This window comes from Anopheles darlingi, chromosome 2 (genome assembly GCF_943734745.1).
Source record: "Anopheles darlingi chromosome 2, idAnoDarlMG_H_01, whole genome shotgun sequence".
Lineage (NCBI taxonomy): Eukaryota > Metazoa > Arthropoda > Insecta > Diptera > Culicidae > Anopheles > Anopheles darlingi.
Genome location: NC_064874.1, coordinates 55,390,605 through 55,408,104, shown reverse-complemented (window position 1 = coordinate 55,408,104; position 17,500 = coordinate 55,390,605). Strand labels below are relative to the sequence as shown.

Genomic DNA, 17,500 nt, shown 5'->3' with positions numbered 1-17,500 from the left:
ATTCTTTTCTTAAGTTTGCAACCGTTTCTGTTTAGCCTTATCGATTGTCGCTGATTCGGTGTTCCTGTTTTTCGGATATCAGTCTCAGGAACGAGATTCAGCGGACCAATGTATGTGTACTCTACATAACGCCCGAAGTGCCCCAATATATTAAGAAATTGATTATCCTAATGAACGATGCCTTAAGTTACGATTGTTGCATTGACGACGGGACAGGGGGATATTTTATAGTGATTGAAATTGTGATTTGTACAGAGAAGGAGAAAAAGGATTCATGTAGGGTGTTGGTGGTGATGGTAAGGTGGATGGGTATAAGGTTGTTGATTTTTGCTACGGTTATAGTAATCTAATTTCACTATTCGTTTCACCAATTGAGCCAAAATGCTAATAACAATGATTATTCGATAACGATTGACGAGGACGAGGTTGAATAACAATGGTTTTCTTTGCTTTTACTACTGCTAACGACTGCTTAAGCAATATGACGCACGGAATGGGACATTCGAATCACAATTCGGCACTTCACAGTCGTCGACTGACGTCGAAACGGATACTTTCACGCACATACACCAACAGAATGCTTTTTCTTTTCACCAACCAACTCTGCCACTATCATCTTCACATGGCAGAGAACCGGGATCAATTTACCACACCAATCACAGATAATTTACTAATTTCACTAGATTTATTTGTAACACCACTTGCACACACTACGGTATTCTATTTTACTAGCGGAGTATCGACTTCATATCGTAATTTTGCGGTATTTCACTCACAACACAGTAGCCACATGTTATGCCATCACCTATTCTACGCGTTGCGCTTGCACGTCGGCGTATTTAACCTTATTTTGCATAAAAAAGTTCACGATAAACGGAAACGCTATGTTGTGGTCTATAGTCGCGTGGTGATCGCTGTTTGTAATGGATCCAGGATTGCTGTACCTCTGGCTTCACTAACACTCTTCGCGAATATCTTGCCGATGAAGGATGCAGGCAGCTAAACAATGCTCCTCGGTACATCCGCTATCCATCTGTCGGAAGGTATTTCATGATGCCGGGAGCTTTCCACTAATAACGCACACCTTCGGTGCGCTCGTAGTCGCACCTTCGCCAGTACATCCTTCTCAGTGCTTGAAGTGAGGCTTCGTTTATTATTAATATTTTCATTTTTTGCATCCATCGCCGAGTGGCCACCGAGGGAATCGTTCCATACGGGCAATGGGCCCTGCTGAATGCGACACATCCCTGGGATCCCGGGGATCACCACTCCATGTTATCCTGAGGTGATGTTTGTTTATGCTTCTTTTTATCTCACTCGCTTGTGCAATTTTTCATCCCAATGAGACACATGCACGCGCATAACACACACATACACACACATACACATGAGCACAAACACTCGTACACCTTGAGCGTTCGTATGTATGTGCTCCGTAGACGCCTATAGCACCGTTCACAATATCGTACTTTTTCACATTGCCGAAAGGATGCACCATCGGAGGTCGGCGGTCGCTGGTCCGAGGTTTACCAGCAGCATCGATGGACGCCTGAGAGGCAGCCAGCGGCCATGGCTTCACGCACTTCCGTACACGAAAAGAGATGTCAACATTGCGCGTTGCAAGGCCAGCTAAGATTTTTCACTATCGCTGCTGCAGTGGCGGCACTACACGCTACGTCAAAACGCTGCGCTCGTTACTGTGATTGGCCAGCTTCCGGCCACTACCGGAACGCGATGCTGCTGCTAACACTGCTGCAGCAGGTGAGTGTTTCGACGTCAACGGCCCACCCTCGAACAGCCGAACTGTTCCGGAAACCAACCGGCATGTCTCCGACTAACTCCATTGAATAGCGCAATGCAATGTGGCAATGCAAGAATTTCTCGCACCGCGGGCAAAAGACGTCTCCGTTCGTTTGTAAGACTCGTTTCCACTGGCGAGCCGCAACTCATAGGCTGATAGGCACCATCATCACGGGAGATGCCGGAACTTTTCTTTGCAACCATTTTACCGCACCACCATCAGCCGGAGCAGCACCGCAGCAGTGGAGCAGTGATGTTGCACTTTTCCTGCAGTAGCAGCAACATACCGCTAAAGAATGCCAGCGGTAATGGTAATAACATTTCTGCCTTACGATCCATTTCAACTTTTGGGTCGCCGATAGCGCACAATTTACGATAGGCAGCAGTCTTATCTTCGTCGCTCGTTGCTTTATGTGCTGGTACCACCGCCGTTCGGTCTCATCTGCTTGTCGTCGTTTTACATGCCGCATCAGGCTGTATCTTCTATACACTTTTTAAACACTGGCGACACTGATTTGCTCTTTGTGCTAACTGAATACGACTAAATGAACGGGAAAAGAAAACTATTGCAATGAGGGCTGCTTTTAGAGAAACTGTCTGTTCGCTTAAACCAATGTCCATGTTTATTACTTCTTGTAAACATTCTTGCCACTAAAACACTACATATCACTAAAAGAATGCAATACTGGTTTAGATCTTCCATTCTTCTTCCATACCAGTTGAACGTTTTCACTTAGAACACGATGGCAGTACATTGCTGCTAATGCCGTAAACTGGACTGTTTAGTTGGAATAATGTTTCTTTTAGGGCACAAAATTCAAAGGCCTCACGGTAGTAAGAATTCGCGACATTATGCCATCAACAGACGATTGGTGGAACCTTCCAATTCCGCACGGCGATAGGTCCATTAAATGCAGCATTCAAATACTGCCAACTCGCAGCATTCATACCATTTCTGGAATCAATAGGTCAAGCGATAGGTTGAAGTCGTAGCAGCTGTTGGGACCTAGTGTAAACTTCCTGGTCCACTGCTCTGGTTTGAGGTTTCAGCCAATTAAAAAAAAATCTCTCTATAGCATGGCGGTGTGGTGGCTCTGTCAGATGCAGCCTATTGGCAGCAATTCATCTCCCTGCAAGAATGCACCGCATCCCAACACCTCCCGGGATTGTTAGGGAAGAGAGAGAGAGCTAGTTCCTTAGATGTGGTTTACCCGAGAGGATGAGGTAGCCAGCTATATAAACTGTAACCGCAACTGCAACCGGGAACCGAATTTATCATTCATGAATGAGAAGATATTTACTTTATGAGCGCCGATTACTCACGGATGGGTGACTTAATAATGGATGATGCTGAAGTGGGCTGCTAACCACGATCATCCCTCCCAACACCACCGGCACCATTTTCCGGGCCGGAAATACATAGCATAGTGTGTAATCATTCTCTAAAGAATGCGTTCACAAATAATCTGTTTTATTGTTCCTGAATTGATTTATTTGCTGCCGTAGGTAGGCGCTTCCCGATGCCAAGCCAATCGTATCGAACAATCGCGCTTACATATGTCGGATTTCGAAGTCTGCACAGCCGACCAAGTCGACCCCAGTGGTGGTAATTGTAGGGCGTCGATAAACGTTGCATGCGTAATGATGAGTTTCTTCGTTGAACCACTCTCTCCACTCGTCGATTGTTTGTTGGTAAGGTTTAGCGCCTATTGAATGTTTAAAACCATTCTGGGAAATCCTTAAATCTGCACTACTCCCCACCCAGGCCACTTCACTTTGTGGCAGCAGCAGCAGCAGCAGCGACAGCGGTGCTTCGGTGAGGAGAGAAACAGATTTACGACCGAGCGACCGAGCGACGGGCGGACGTCTTAATTCGCTCCCAAACGAGTGGTTCGCTAAAAGCGGTCCTAACCTCTCCTTCGCCAATCGACCGCACCAGTGCCAGATCACCTCAATCGGCGGATCCATATCGATCCACGGCGAGCAGAACAGAGACTCCGATCGTTTCTTTCTCTTGTCCTTCACCACCCAAAAACCCAAACAATGCCGAAGAAATTATGTCATGAACAAATAACGATAAATTTCAATAAAGATAATCCGGATTATCGGAAAAGCAAAATGTTTTCGTAAATAGCACCCCACACCACACCACCCATCAACAAGGAGGTACCGCCGCATCGCGCAAAGCTTCCCAGGAACCCAGGATTGGATTCTGCTTTTAACCTTTCTCGCTCTCACTCTCTCTCTCTCTCTCTGTTTCTGTCTTGCGCTGTGCCATTATTTCCTTTTCTGATCTGCAGAACCAGGCTTCCACAGGTCTTGTGTCTTGTGCAATCGCTGACGATGGTGGAAAACGATGGACCGGGGTGCTACAACATACAACATACATGTGCCTCGTGTATTACTGATGTATCCAGAGAGCTCATCGCAGCACGGGCCGGTCCAATGGTCGACGAATTCGTTGGTCCTGTGGCGTCCGTTGAGAGGCAGTGTCTTCAAATACGATTAGCTTTAGTGCTACGGCCACAGCAAGCCAGCGGGCAACTGCCATATCACTGGGCCAATCAGGTCACTCCCACTGCTCCCCAGGACTCAAGGAAATCGATGAATTTTCTCACCATCGCCCCACCGTCTTCAAGCCCGAGACCGGAAAGGAGCACCGCTTTTACATTATGTGGGTTGCGATTTATCTCACTCATGCTACACGTCCACGTAGTTGAGCACCGGTTACGTCCGAACGGCAGGTACCCACCCGGCGGTTGCACCTACGTCAACCTACGATGGGGTTTGTAAGCTTCTTTTTTCTTTACCTCGACCACAAATTTGCAGCAATCACATACATTGGAAGGAAAACGAGGTTCTTTCGCTATGGTGCAGTATGATCGCTTCGCTGAATTTCGTTCGGACCGGAACATCTGTGCTCAACTGCGCTGCTGCTTTGCTCTTTGGAGTTCGAACGTGATGATCTGGCATCAGTTTTCAGATCCTCAGATACTGATTCTCTACGAGATGCATTATGGATTTGGCAGCCAATATTATCCCATAATATTCGGCGTCTCCGTCTGCACTATATACTTCCTATCTTCACAAAGACTGGTAGCAAACCATCGCTTCAAGTCATGCCACAAATGTCAATTTCATGATATACCAAGTTGTAGAATTTGGGAATGTTAGCAAGTGGCTGATATTCAAATTAAAGAAGAAAGTCTATGAAAACTTTCATGTTTTTTCAACAATCAACAATATCACATTAACATTCTTTCCTTAACCAGACACTGAAATACTAGGTTAAAGTCCTGGCCCAAAGCAATTTGTGCCAATAAGTCTATTATTGTACCTCAGAATTTTATAATTTAGCTATTAGTTATGAGGAATGGTAGACCAAGCGGTCCTAACAGGAAAAACCAATAATTCTTCCTATTTTCTAACAGTATGTGTTGCAGGTTTGAAGTATGTGAAGTCGAAGTCGGTTCTTTTAGAGCAGATTGAAAGGACAACCTTTGCTTTTCTGCTCGACGAATTTCTTGAACCATCAGCATTTGAATGTCTCTTGACACGATCATCATCGATCATGTTGGTTGATACCATGTTTAAACCATTTTTCTTTGCAAATTCTGTACAGTGCTCCCCGGGACCCATGATTCTCTGTTGGTTTCTATCAGATTCCAGTCAAAACTGAAATATAATGTTCAACGTTCTACGTCCCAACATGTCCGATGTATTTAGAAGGCGCTTCGTTAAAAGAACAATTCTTATGTCAACAATGCAATAAATTCGATAAAGGCACTTAAAAAGATGAAATATTAGCACCACTAGTAGTAGAAGCATGCCCCATTAATGTGACTGTATGCTTGTTCTTCTCCAATTAAAAAGAAATAAACCAATTCCACAACCATAACACCGGGATTGCTCAATTATGTTTGCATAACTGTCGCGTTACTTCATGCTTTCGAGTGTCACATTTTTCCCACCAACGCCACACATTCGCGTACGCCTCTCTCGATGACACTCGATGTATACGGAGTGGGGGCGAACGAATGACATACCGCATAATTCCCTAAAAATCCCTAACCCCCCCCCCCCCCCTCACGCTGAAAACGTCACACACATCATGTTGGAATCGCACTGCAACCAACAGAACACCGTCCCCGGAAAACCCCGTGGTGTGGGGCGTCTTCTGGAGGGGTGGAATTTCATTTCTCTCTCCTTCTCCTTCGCAATCAGCAAAGAAACAGGAAGAAGGTTTCGTTTAATCGCCTTCACCACCCGCCCCCCAAAAACCACCTCCCAGAATTCCAGTATTCCCTTCGGTCGACCTTCTCACGACACAAGACGTTTGCGTGCTGCTGCAAAGCGCCCTGGAGTTTCAATTTTCTCGCATCTTCACCACCATCATCACCAATACTACCATCTTGCAACAGTCGGCCTCTTGGTGCGTGTCGTGCTGTGTATCCCAGGCGCTGCTGGAATGCTGCTGCGTGTTAAGCTTTAAGATTGGTCCAGCACGTCTTCGATCTGTTCTGCCCAACCGGAGACCAACCGGAGGAAGTGGTTCCGGTTAGCTCGAGCCCGTTCTCTGCAGTGCGTTCACGCGTTTCCGTGTTGTGATGCGTCGTCGTCGTCGTCGTCGTCGTTGTGATGCCGAGGAAAAAGGTGATAAATAATACAGTTACTGACGTTTATCTTCCGTCCCCGAGGGGGTCCGCATTGACACGTGAATCGAGCGGTAGCGGAGGCAACGGCACGGCACGCTGGTGCATAGACCTTATGTAGCAATGTCACCAAGCGCGCCGACGGTTCGTGTTCCCTGACGCCAAAACGTCACGCAAAGATGCGTCCAGGGAGGGGGAGCGATGCCCGGAGAGCGCCGGAAAAAAGGACATCAAGTGAAACTGTTCAAATTCGAGGGATACGCAGAAAGCAGGGAAAAGTACGCATTCTAATCCCTTAAATGCTGACGCTTGCTTTCGCGTTGCGCGTCCCAAACACACACACACACACACACACACACACACACAAGCGACGACGAAGGACACTAACCGACGCGAGCGAGACACAACGACCGATCACCTCAGTCCCTAGTCCCACCACGGTAAAGTTAATCACGCTAAAGAGAAGTTTGTGGCACTCTACGCTTGGCTCTTGGCTCTTGGCATGTCCAAAAGCCAAACACGCAGTCTCTACCTGGCCTGGCCTGGCCTAGTAGTAGTAGTAGTAGCCTGAGTGGAGGATCCGGTCTGCATGATTCGAAAGGACAACACACAGGGGCCAGGGATCAGGTTTTGACCGTCGGTTTTCGGTGGACCGGTTTTTCAGTTCCAGCCAGCCAGTTGCCACCAGGCCAGAAAACTTGACGGCAAAAAGGTCATTTCCGGAAAAGGGCCAGAAAAGAGACCTACAACCACCAACCAACATTTCTGTGTTTTGCCTGACACACCTTCTCCTGGATGTGCTCCTGGGTGCCCGAATCCTGTCCTGTCCTGTCACTCTCCTGGGTCTGGGTGTCAGGACTGATGACGTTTGGGTTTCGGATGCTGACGATTGTTCGTGTGTTTCGTGTGCCGGTGGGACATCGGCCTACGATACGGCACTTGTCACTGGGCTTGCCAAGATTCGTCGCCGCTGCCGCCGCCACCGCCGCCGGTAAACGGTAATTGGCGAGAGATTCGTTCTCAGCATATTTGTCTTGTTTTCTGTTTTCGTTTCTCATTGTCTTCGTACGGCTGGTCTTTTCTGCTGGGTCCGGTCGGGGGATGGACACAGCAAAAGCGACCGTGGGATCTCGTAGCGCATTCTGTTTATTTAAAGCTTTCGGCAGTGGCTATTGCTTTCTTCCAGACACTGTTGTGTACACTGTACTGTGTGCGTGTGTCCGTGCTCCAAACTCCGAAGCTGTGCTATTGGATAAGCATTGTTTCTAACTAAGGAAAACAACTGCAAATAAACATTGTCCACCCAATGATGATGACCAACTTGTAGTACACCAATTAACCTTCCTTTCTGCTGCTCAAGTGGGAACGTTATCTTGCAACGCTATCATATTTAAATGGCAGAGTCTGATTTAAATAAAAGACTATTTAAAAAAATATTAACGAAAACCCAACCTGCCAGTGCGCTAAACATTCAGAAACGCGCAAAATGCGACACCAAATGTCCCTGTCCCAAAATCAGTATTCATCTACGAGCGCGCCAAGCCGAATGGCATCATTTCTCTGGCAGGGGAAAAGTCATCAAGCACCCAACAGCGAAGGACAGTAGATTTTAGGAGGGAAAGAGAAAGCGGGGTTTAGGGTTTCGCTTTTATCCGGAATGTCTCTGTTAAGGACTACGAAGATCCCGCATCTTGGGAGGATGGATCTGCGTGACAGTTTTATTTTTTCTTCTTCTTCTATCATCTGGTTTCTCTTCTTAAATTCCAGCGCATTTTCGCGACATTCTTCTAGCTTAGCTTTCTTGTCGCAGTAAAGGACATGCTGATGCTGACAGGCCCAGGCCCAGAGACATAACAGAGACAGTTAAAGTGACAGTAGTGCGTCATCGTAACACCTATAAGCGAAAGCGCACCTGGACGATATCACCGCTCGGTTCGTCCGCAATTCTTCTCTTCCTCTGCCGCTCCTCTCCCGACGTATTGTCTCATCGCATGCGGCAGCGTTCAATTGTAGCCCTCCCTCCCGCTCTCCCGGTTGGTTGTAGCCCTCGCGGAACCATGGAACAGAGCACACGGAACGCTGAAACGGCCATTCTTCTGTTGCTTTTTAATTTTCTTCAAACATTGCATAATCAAAGGTGACAGGAAATCGGGTTTTTCTCTTTTTCTTCCTCTCTCTCTCTCCTCTGCACTTTATCACTAGGTCCAGGCGGCATCCCCGGCTTATCTTGGCGACCTGCGGGCCTTCTGCTACGATGGTTAACTCAAGAGAACGTAAAGTAAAGGTAAAAAGCACAAATATCCTTCTTCCGTTCCCGGTTCGAGACCATCGAGACGATGCGATGTGAGCATTCGGCAGTTTTCCTAGTGTTACATATCTACTTCTCTCTCTCTTTCTCTCTCTTTCTCTCTCTTTCTCTCTCTTTCTCTCTGTTTTCCTTTTTTTTATACCCCTCCATTCCTGGCAGTCAAGCCACCCACGGAAAACACACATTCGTCGCCAATCAGCACGTGAAGGAGAAATGTCTTGCGGAAAAATCGCTTGCAGAGGCGAAACCGTCTTTCTAGCGGCCGCCTCACTTCAGCAACAAGCAACATCCCAGCAGGGGCGGTTGGTGGCACGGGCACGGGACTAGCATAGGAAGCTAGTGGAAGGGGGTAGGATAAAACCCTAACCGGGGTGAGCGAAGGAAAAACATACGCCACTTCTGGGAAAACACCGAGAATGGGAGTTAAATTTATGCCACACACTCTCGCTCATAGCTCTCTAGCGCGCCTCACGGGCTAAAACCAGATGACAGCGTGGCCGTGATGGTGCTGGTGGTGGTGGTGGTTCTTGTGCTGCTCGTGCGTTTTTGGGCAAAATTTAAAGCCTGCCTTTGCCGTCATGTTGTTAGCTTCCCGGCAAGGAACGCATACGTAATATGCAGGATTGGGTCGTTTAGTCGTCGAGCTCGAGAGCGAGAATTCTCTGTTATGTGTCTGCGCCTTGAACGCCTTAAGCCTTCTTTCCCTTTACTCACCTTCACCAAACCAAGCGCTTCGGCGGAAGAGATTTGTTTGTTTTAAATTTAGAAAATCAATTTGTGATTCCGTTACTCGAAACACCAATATTGACGCCATCGCGGTGCGCAGATTACTATCACCTAGGATGGAAGGAGAATAAACATTCACACACACACTCATGCTAATCTAATTTCAATCGTCTCCGACATGAATCAATCACATTCTCAGTGTCGTTTGTTGCCGGCTCCATTTCCAAAACCAACCGCAACACCGGCTGCAATCGTAATGAAGTGGAAAATCGCTTTTGTGCTTGCGATCTCTGTTTGTCTTTTTCGCTAACTTTTTGATGGAGACGCTCCGCTGACGATTATGATGATGATGAGCAGCAGCAGCAGTAATTAACATGCCAGAAGATGATCGCGCTCATTAATGGGCGCGTATGCCCGCGTAAGAGACTCGCGCAAACGCCGCGTAATTCTCTTTCTTCAGTATTAAATGGAGCACCACAAATTGGGTGGCAGTCCGGGATGTTATCACCGGCGCCCGCCTCGTGTCCTTCTTCCTCACTCGGCCGGTGGTGACGAGGAGGCATAATACGGTCTGCAGAACGAGAAGTTCTTGGCTTGGCGAAAACTTTTGCATTACAAAAGTATGTTAAACCGTGGATGATGATGATGATGATGATGATAATAAAGAAGAAGCCGAAGAATGAATGACGACGACGGCGACGATAATAACGGGCAGGTAAAATCGCTTTGTTCAAGCTTTATCAATTCTTCAGAAATCAAGCATCAGGCGCCTCCATCTCAGGAACGTCGGAACCGTTGCACCGTTACTTCACAGAACCCCCGCCCGCCCGGGCCACCCAACTGTCCTTCTCCAAAACACTCGGGCCTTTATCAATCTGCTTCGCGCGTCAGGCGCGGTCTTTACGAAATACGGAAATCTTTTACTGCGCGGGAATAATTTGAAATAGCTAGCGAATGATGCCATTTGATGGCATTTGAAAGCTTGAGGATCTTCAGCCGCGAATCAGCCGCGTGATTGGCAGTGACTGGAAAGAAGTGCGTGTGTGTGTGTGTGTTACAGTGTGCTGTGTACACCAATGAACATTTCAATCCAGTTTATGCTTTTTCTGTGCACCGGGGCAGGGGGTTTAGCAAGAATTGCAAACGCGGATGCCGGTCCAGAAGCAATGTTATGCCACGTAAAAAAAAGGCCGCAATACGTCAGAAAGCCAATGTACCGCGAGCAATGAAACGCTCCTGATGGTGTTCCCCCCCAGCCTACTCAGGTAATACCAGCTTGTTTTTCTTTTTTTTCGTGGTGCTCGCAGCCTAGCATAAACTAGGCTTTCGCACACCGAATCCTCAACGTAAAAGTAAGAAGTATTCAATAAAACCCGGCAATCGGCCAGTGTGGCAGTAAAGGGAACCGATGAACTTTGCCTAGGATACGTATCTCGTACCACAACAACAACAACAACAACAGCAACAGCCGGGGATTCGGTGACCGTATCACCACTAGGCCGAATAAGCAATTCCGATGCAAAAAAGGTGAAGGGCCCTTCGCTGGCGTTCTGGTGACTGACCGAGTGAACACAAGCGTATCACTAGCACCAGCAACACTGTAGTGTACCGTATTAAGAAAGGATACACGCATCTTCGCAACCTGGCGCACTATCACCAAAGGATACACAGGTCTACTTCGATCTGCTAGCTCGTCCAGGATTGACGGTGTGTGAGTGTGTGTGTGTGTCAGTGGATGAAATTCACATGCTTTGTCTAGAGTGGAAGGTCGGTTGTTGAAGCTGAAGGCCAGACGAAACCCAACTCAGCAGACACTCGGTCTAGCGGTCCTTCAGCCATTCCTGATCACATCGTACCAAACCAGCGGAGTTCATCATTTTCGGCAGCTTCCAGGCTTGTCAACGTCGGTGGTGACGGTGACTTCTGAGAACGAGGATGTACAAAGTGACCATGCGATGCGATGCGATGCGATGCGAAAAACACAGCACAAGTGCACAGCAACAACACAACAGTCGATGGACAACGGAATGGACATCATCCTCGACCTCCTACACACGTCGATGATGATGATGTATGGGCCGATACACGAGGGCGGCGACCATGACAAGATGGCCAGATCTCTGCTGTCTGCTTTGCACCGGTACAGACCACCGGTCGGGTACCGTGACGCAGCGAGCAAGATTTACAAGCACACGAAAAAAAAGGCCGCCGGTTGTTTCGCCGAATTCCAAAGACTTTTCGGGGAAAACTATTGTCCGCAGGATAATTGCGCTGTATTGCGCTCACGCTCACGTGATACTGGCGCTGGCAGCAGCGGTCCGAAAATGATGACGCCGATGACGGTGGCGATGACGAAAAAGTTAAAAAGGCAAGTGGCACAAAGATTGATAGAGAAAAAAAATCTTCCAACAGCTAATCGGCTTCCACTGGCGCTTTTCTTTTAACCATGCAGAGTCGGAATTGGAGCTTTGCCATTCGTCGGCATCATCCGTGGGCAGCAGTCATCAAAAAAAAAAAAAAAATGAGTGAAACGCTCACATGCACGATGAGGTTTGCCTTAGCGGCCACTAATCCACTAACATCCACTGACGACGACGACGACGACGCGTGCACGGACACGGTCACTACGATTGCGAGCTTTTCGCCATTTCCCCGAGCCACCAGCAGCCAGTGGCAACCACGCACGAGAGGAAATGGTTGTTGATTTTTCCTTATTGAGAAGAATAATCCCCCGCGCGTTTGCCGCGTTTGTCTGCAGCTCTACACTCAACTGTCAACACTAACGCTGTGTGTGTGAGTGTGTCTGTGTGTTGGACGACAGACGGTCTTCCTCTAGCAACACGTTGGCCACCGACCGACCCAAGATTCACCAATTTCAACAGAGAGAAGAGTTGCACTGCGTACGTATAACACTGTATTCCAAGAAGCGCTTCCACCACCACCACAGGGCGGTCTCAGGTTTAGCTCAGGGGAATTGGGGCGCGATGGTGAGGGTGTTTGGTGGTGATTTCCTTCTCATTCTTCATGTTCGTGTGCACACACATCAACCCGTAATACCGTTGTCAGCCCAGTCAGGCCACCACCATCACCGGGCACAATCCCAGTCCCTGGAGAGGGACGCGCGCGCTGCTAGTGGTGCTGATGTACGCGCGTGTGTGTGTGTGCGGAAGCAAATTTTTCTTCATTTAACATTTTCCCACCGGATGTCAGGCACTAAGAGGAGGTCATTTTCAAACCACCAGCAGCAGCTCCAGCATTCAGCAGCATGGAAGATACCCGGCACCAGGCACTATGGTCACAAGACGGACATTACGGCAACACGGGTTCCCTCCGCCTACTGCGGATGCGTTTTCTTCGCGGGAAAATGACAACACACATGAATCACAAGCAGTTACTCAGACCGCAGGCTTGCTTGGATGCGTGGCAACACTCTTTAGCACAACGAATGCATCACAATCAAAAACCAAAAAAACCCACGCGTTAATTTGGCTGATTTTCCCACCGATTCAGTTCGATTACATTAGGATGAGGATACACACACACACACACACCGTGGTGTGTCACTGAGGCTCACCGGAATTAGTATCCCGGGATGAAGCAGAAACGCGAGGTGACAGCGGAAGGGGCAAGATGCAAGCCAAGGCAACGGATGTCGGACGAACTGCGAACGAGGAGCGTTGCCTGACAGCCAACCAAAAGCACGTTGCACGCTGCCCTTCCTCTTCTTCCCTCCCCCCCCCTCGTGGGCCTCGGGCCGGACGTTGGCGCGGTCTCCGAAAAATGTCGGCCAAAAACACACACAGCACACACGGTCGGTCGGTCGTGCTGCTGTTTGCATGCCGTACGCGGGATCACTGAGCGTCCTCGGGTACCATATCATCATGCTGTGGCCTCGCGCACTGGATGCCTATTCTCCCTTTTCCGAGGCCGGAAGACGACGACGACGACGACGATGACGACGTCGTCGCTGCCAACACTGAACGAAAAACGGAGTAGCCCACGAGGGGAAATTACGCGGCGATTGGATGAACCTCGATAATGCCTCGACGAGACACTCACAACGCACTCACAGCGCGTGCGGGCCGGGGCGGAGTGTGATGTGTCTGAGCGGAGGCGAGGATAAACCCAGTTTGCCAGTGGCTTTTCCATCTGCTTCACTGCGAGTTAAAGGTCTTGAAAAACCCCCTGCTCCTTCCTCCTCCACCCGAGGGGGGGATCCAGCACAGCGTGAGCGATGCATGGTTTGCATCGATCGAAGATTTAAGGTGCATCCATGGAGGCGCATGGTGTGACGATGGTAACTCAGCAGCAGCAGCAGCAGCCCATTATTTGTGGCATTCAGAACGGCGCGGCGCGCGTTGTTTATAGTAGGCCATGCGACCGTTCTTCTCTGTTCTGCGCTCGTGGCGCCGATTGAAATGAGATGGGCTTTTGAATTTTTAAACTGCACTCCAAATGGAAATCCAACCAAAATCAATTTTCTACCCCCACCCCTCTTCCACCAACACCCAACACCGTCTGCGGCGTCAACCATTGAATATCCATTGATTTTCTGCGTGCACATACATACATACGAATTGGTGGCTGGTGGCTGGTGCTGCGGCTGTTGATTACGATTCGTTATCCGTATTTCGATAAGGAAGGCCCTTCTAAAACTGGCAGCAACCCTCCCATCCCCTACGCATTCACAACCACATTTCATCTTAATCAAAATGATACACCCCATATCACCTTCGTTATGGTGGCCATAATTGTGCTGGCATGCTGACACGGTTACCCTTAACGACCACAGTATGCAGCTCTGGTGTTGGTTGGAGCATGGCGTTAAACGAAAACCACGGACGGCAACGTGCCATAAAATAGAAAATATTCAAAGTATGGCTGGCTGGCTGGCTGGCTGGCTGGCTGGGTGGTTGTGCAGCTGGTTTGCGGTGCTTCGAACGCTTACCCATCCACCAACCCTCCCCGCTGTGACCCTCCTCCCCAGCGCGATGCTAATTGAAAACTTTCACATTGAATTATTTAAAATATATTCCCGAACGAACGCTGCTGGACCTCATCAGGCGGGTAAAAGTCGTGACCAACCAGAACACAGTCTGAGAGGGTGGGTGTCGATTTTTGGAACGGTGGCGGGGTGGGATTTGAGGTTTCAGAGCTCCACGCTTCGCTCCTGGGGTGGGTGGCACTCCTGGCCAGATCAGGCGCTTAGCCACTCTCGTTCTCGAGCCTGTGAGTGACGACCTATGGTGGAGTACTCAGCAGCAGCCAGCATCACACATTTTGGCTCGAATTTGGCGCCCAGAAAGTTGGGACATGCGCAACACAAACGAGCGCCTTGCAATGAACACACCACTTCGCTTGTTCGTATTCGTCCCCGAAGGATTGCTACACGACACATTGCCACAGGATTCGGCATAACCAACCGATGGGCAATCCGAACGAACCTTCGCTTTTGTTGGGGAATAGCCGAACCCGAGAACTGTGCACAGCGTGGGATTGCCACCATCGTTTGCTGTTGTAGAGACGTGCGAAACGTACCAACGACAACCGTGAGAATATGGCTTCGCCACAATCGACGAGCTGTCAGTCTTATCGCCACAATCACGATGACAGGAGCCATGTGCATGGTGGCTGCTGCCCCGTTCGCTCGGATTCAATCATTCCGCTCGATGGTTGATCGTCGCACACGTACGTGCGGACACTGTTTTGGCGGTCCGTGCCGTTCCGCCGAACGGAATCGTGTTGCTAATATGATAGTACTTCACAGTTCGTTTGAAAAAGGTTAGCTGAATGCTCAGTGTAACGGTAAAATAGTGTAACAACAAATTAAGCGAAATATTAGCATTCACAAGTGTATCGTTTGCGGTTGCTGGCAACGTCAAATGCAACAAGTGTAGTAAAGGGACCGAACCGTTTGCTGCTCAGTGACAAGTGGGTTCGCAGTGAATGTGCAACAAAGCATCAAACACTTCGATAAAAGAGAGAATTGTGCCAGCTTCCTACCAATTCCTTATCGAATTGACAGGAGAGGAAATCGGACAAACGAAGCAGCGGGAACAGCGATTTGCATCGATCGAACTTTGCTCCGTTTTCGATTCTCTTTCGCTTTTGGGACAGACCGTCACCGCCGTCGGGTGATTTGCCCGCGTTTGTCTCTTGTTTGTCACCCAAAAGTTCTCGGGGGTTCTCGCGTTCTGAAATATGGACGGAAACTTTTTACCAAACCTACGCTGTGCTGTGCTGCTGTGCTGTCACTCGCAACACAATCGTTACAGCAGTGCATCAGAAACTTCACAATCTACCATGACCATGGCCGGGAGGTACCGGAAGTAATTTCAACAGTCGAAGCAGAACAGTACGAGACGGGTGATGGCGAGGACGACGAAGAAATAAAAACAAAAGAAACGCCTTACAAGAACGCTTCCGCGGAATCACTTCCCTTTTTCTTGCGAAATTTGAAGCAAACGAACTTAGAGCCGCCGCACAGTACACTCCGCCAAAAACACCTCAAATGACCGACAGTTGACAAGGAAGGACGGGACGGGGACGGTGTAAAGTGTTGAAAATGAAGTGGACCAGTGGAGTAAAAAAGGAAAGAAATCCCCAGATAACGCTCATAACAAACTACGGGCGAGCGAATGGTCGTCTTCATCTCCGTGCGTCAAAAGCCGGACGTCAAGAGTTGGGATGAAAAGTTCACGATTTGTTCTTGGTTGCTTTAGATTCCCGGATGGGATTGTCGCCTGCCGTGTATCCTGCCTTCCTGCATGCGCCGTAGTATACAACAAATACTCGGTAAAAACAAGGCCCGGCTACTTCCGCCTATTGAAGTCAGGTTGCGTAAATGGATGGACGGAAAGTCGGAAGTTCGGGTTGAGTGGATCTTCGCTTTTCAAGAGTCAAGAAACATAATTGGTAGTTATACCATTCGTGACAAACAATGTAGGGCAGCGCTCCAAACACCCCACCCAGCGCTGTGCGCTCTAAATATGATTAATGAATTCAAAAACTTGGAAGAAACGATAGCATCTTGTGTAGCGTTGTCGTCGTCGTCGTCGTCGTCGTCTGTCAGATTCATGTTCTCACAGCAGCAACAGCCACACACGTCCGTCATCGTCCTTGTCATCTCAAAGCTCTACTCAACACTACACAACACACCGACACACGTACATAACGCGTCATTGCCTACTCCGTCGTCTATACTCGGACTGGAAGGTAGCAACAGCTCATTTCATGCCTCAGTGCGACACACACCACCAGCAGCAGCAGCAGCAGCAGCAGCAGCAAACATCGTTCGGTCTGGCTGTTGGGCGCCATTTCGCTTATGCACAAAAGACAATTGATGTGTGATTGAAAGGCTAAGTGATAAGGGTTTGATTTTTAATTGAAATTCCAACACTCGTCAACCCAACGACAACTGCCATTCGAAATGTGAAATGCAACACGATCCGGGCCATCGCAGGCAGGCCATGCACAATGGCACAGACTCTGGGCAGGACTGGGTTGTCTGGCTCACGTCAAGCCCCCCTATACCTAGGACCATCGCATGGCCACACATCGAGGCGTTCCGAGAGTTATTGCCACAGCGCATACTGGTGTGCGGTTGTCTATTTGACTGTAAAAACGGAGGCACATTGAAGGGCAGACTTGCAGTATGCAGGATTGCTTTGCTTCCTCCCCAAAGGCCCCGCTTCTCTTCGAGCATGTGTCCTACGTTCCTACGTGCATACGGAAAGGCATTGTTGACGAACGTAATACGTGCATAAAGCGCCCAGTGAGAGTGAAAAAAGTGAGAAAGACGCATTTGAAAAACGAAAACCTTGATGGCAAATGGAAGGCGGCCATACAATGGCCGGCCGTTGTGCTAGCGCCGGCCTGCCTGGTTCAGGATCAGTCCAGTGTTTCGAAGGTGTTGGTGTTGCTCAGTGATTGCGCTCGAGGGGACGACGACAAGCACTTTGGCGCAGTGTTGAAATATCAGTTAGAACACTAGCGCGCGGCACTATCACGACAC

General features: G+C 48.9%; 1 protein-coding gene across 5 annotated transcripts in view; it reads right to left on the bottom strand.

Moving 5' to 3' along the window:
- The window catches only part of LOC125959998 (tyrosine-protein phosphatase Lar), a 229,252-nt gene that overhangs the window by 124,152 nt on the left and 87,600 nt on the right, over window positions 1–17,500 (bottom strand). Inside the window, exon 1 of one of the 5 annotated variants that reach the window (XM_049693090.1) lies at window positions 1–564. This exon is cut by the window's left edge and continues 12 nt beyond it. The exons of the other annotated variants lie outside the window; for them this stretch is intronic. The gene's annotated coding sequence lies outside the window, so the exon portion shown is untranslated. Of the gene's footprint in view, window positions 565–17,500 lie in introns of those variants that run through there. 5 annotated transcript variants of the gene reach the window in all.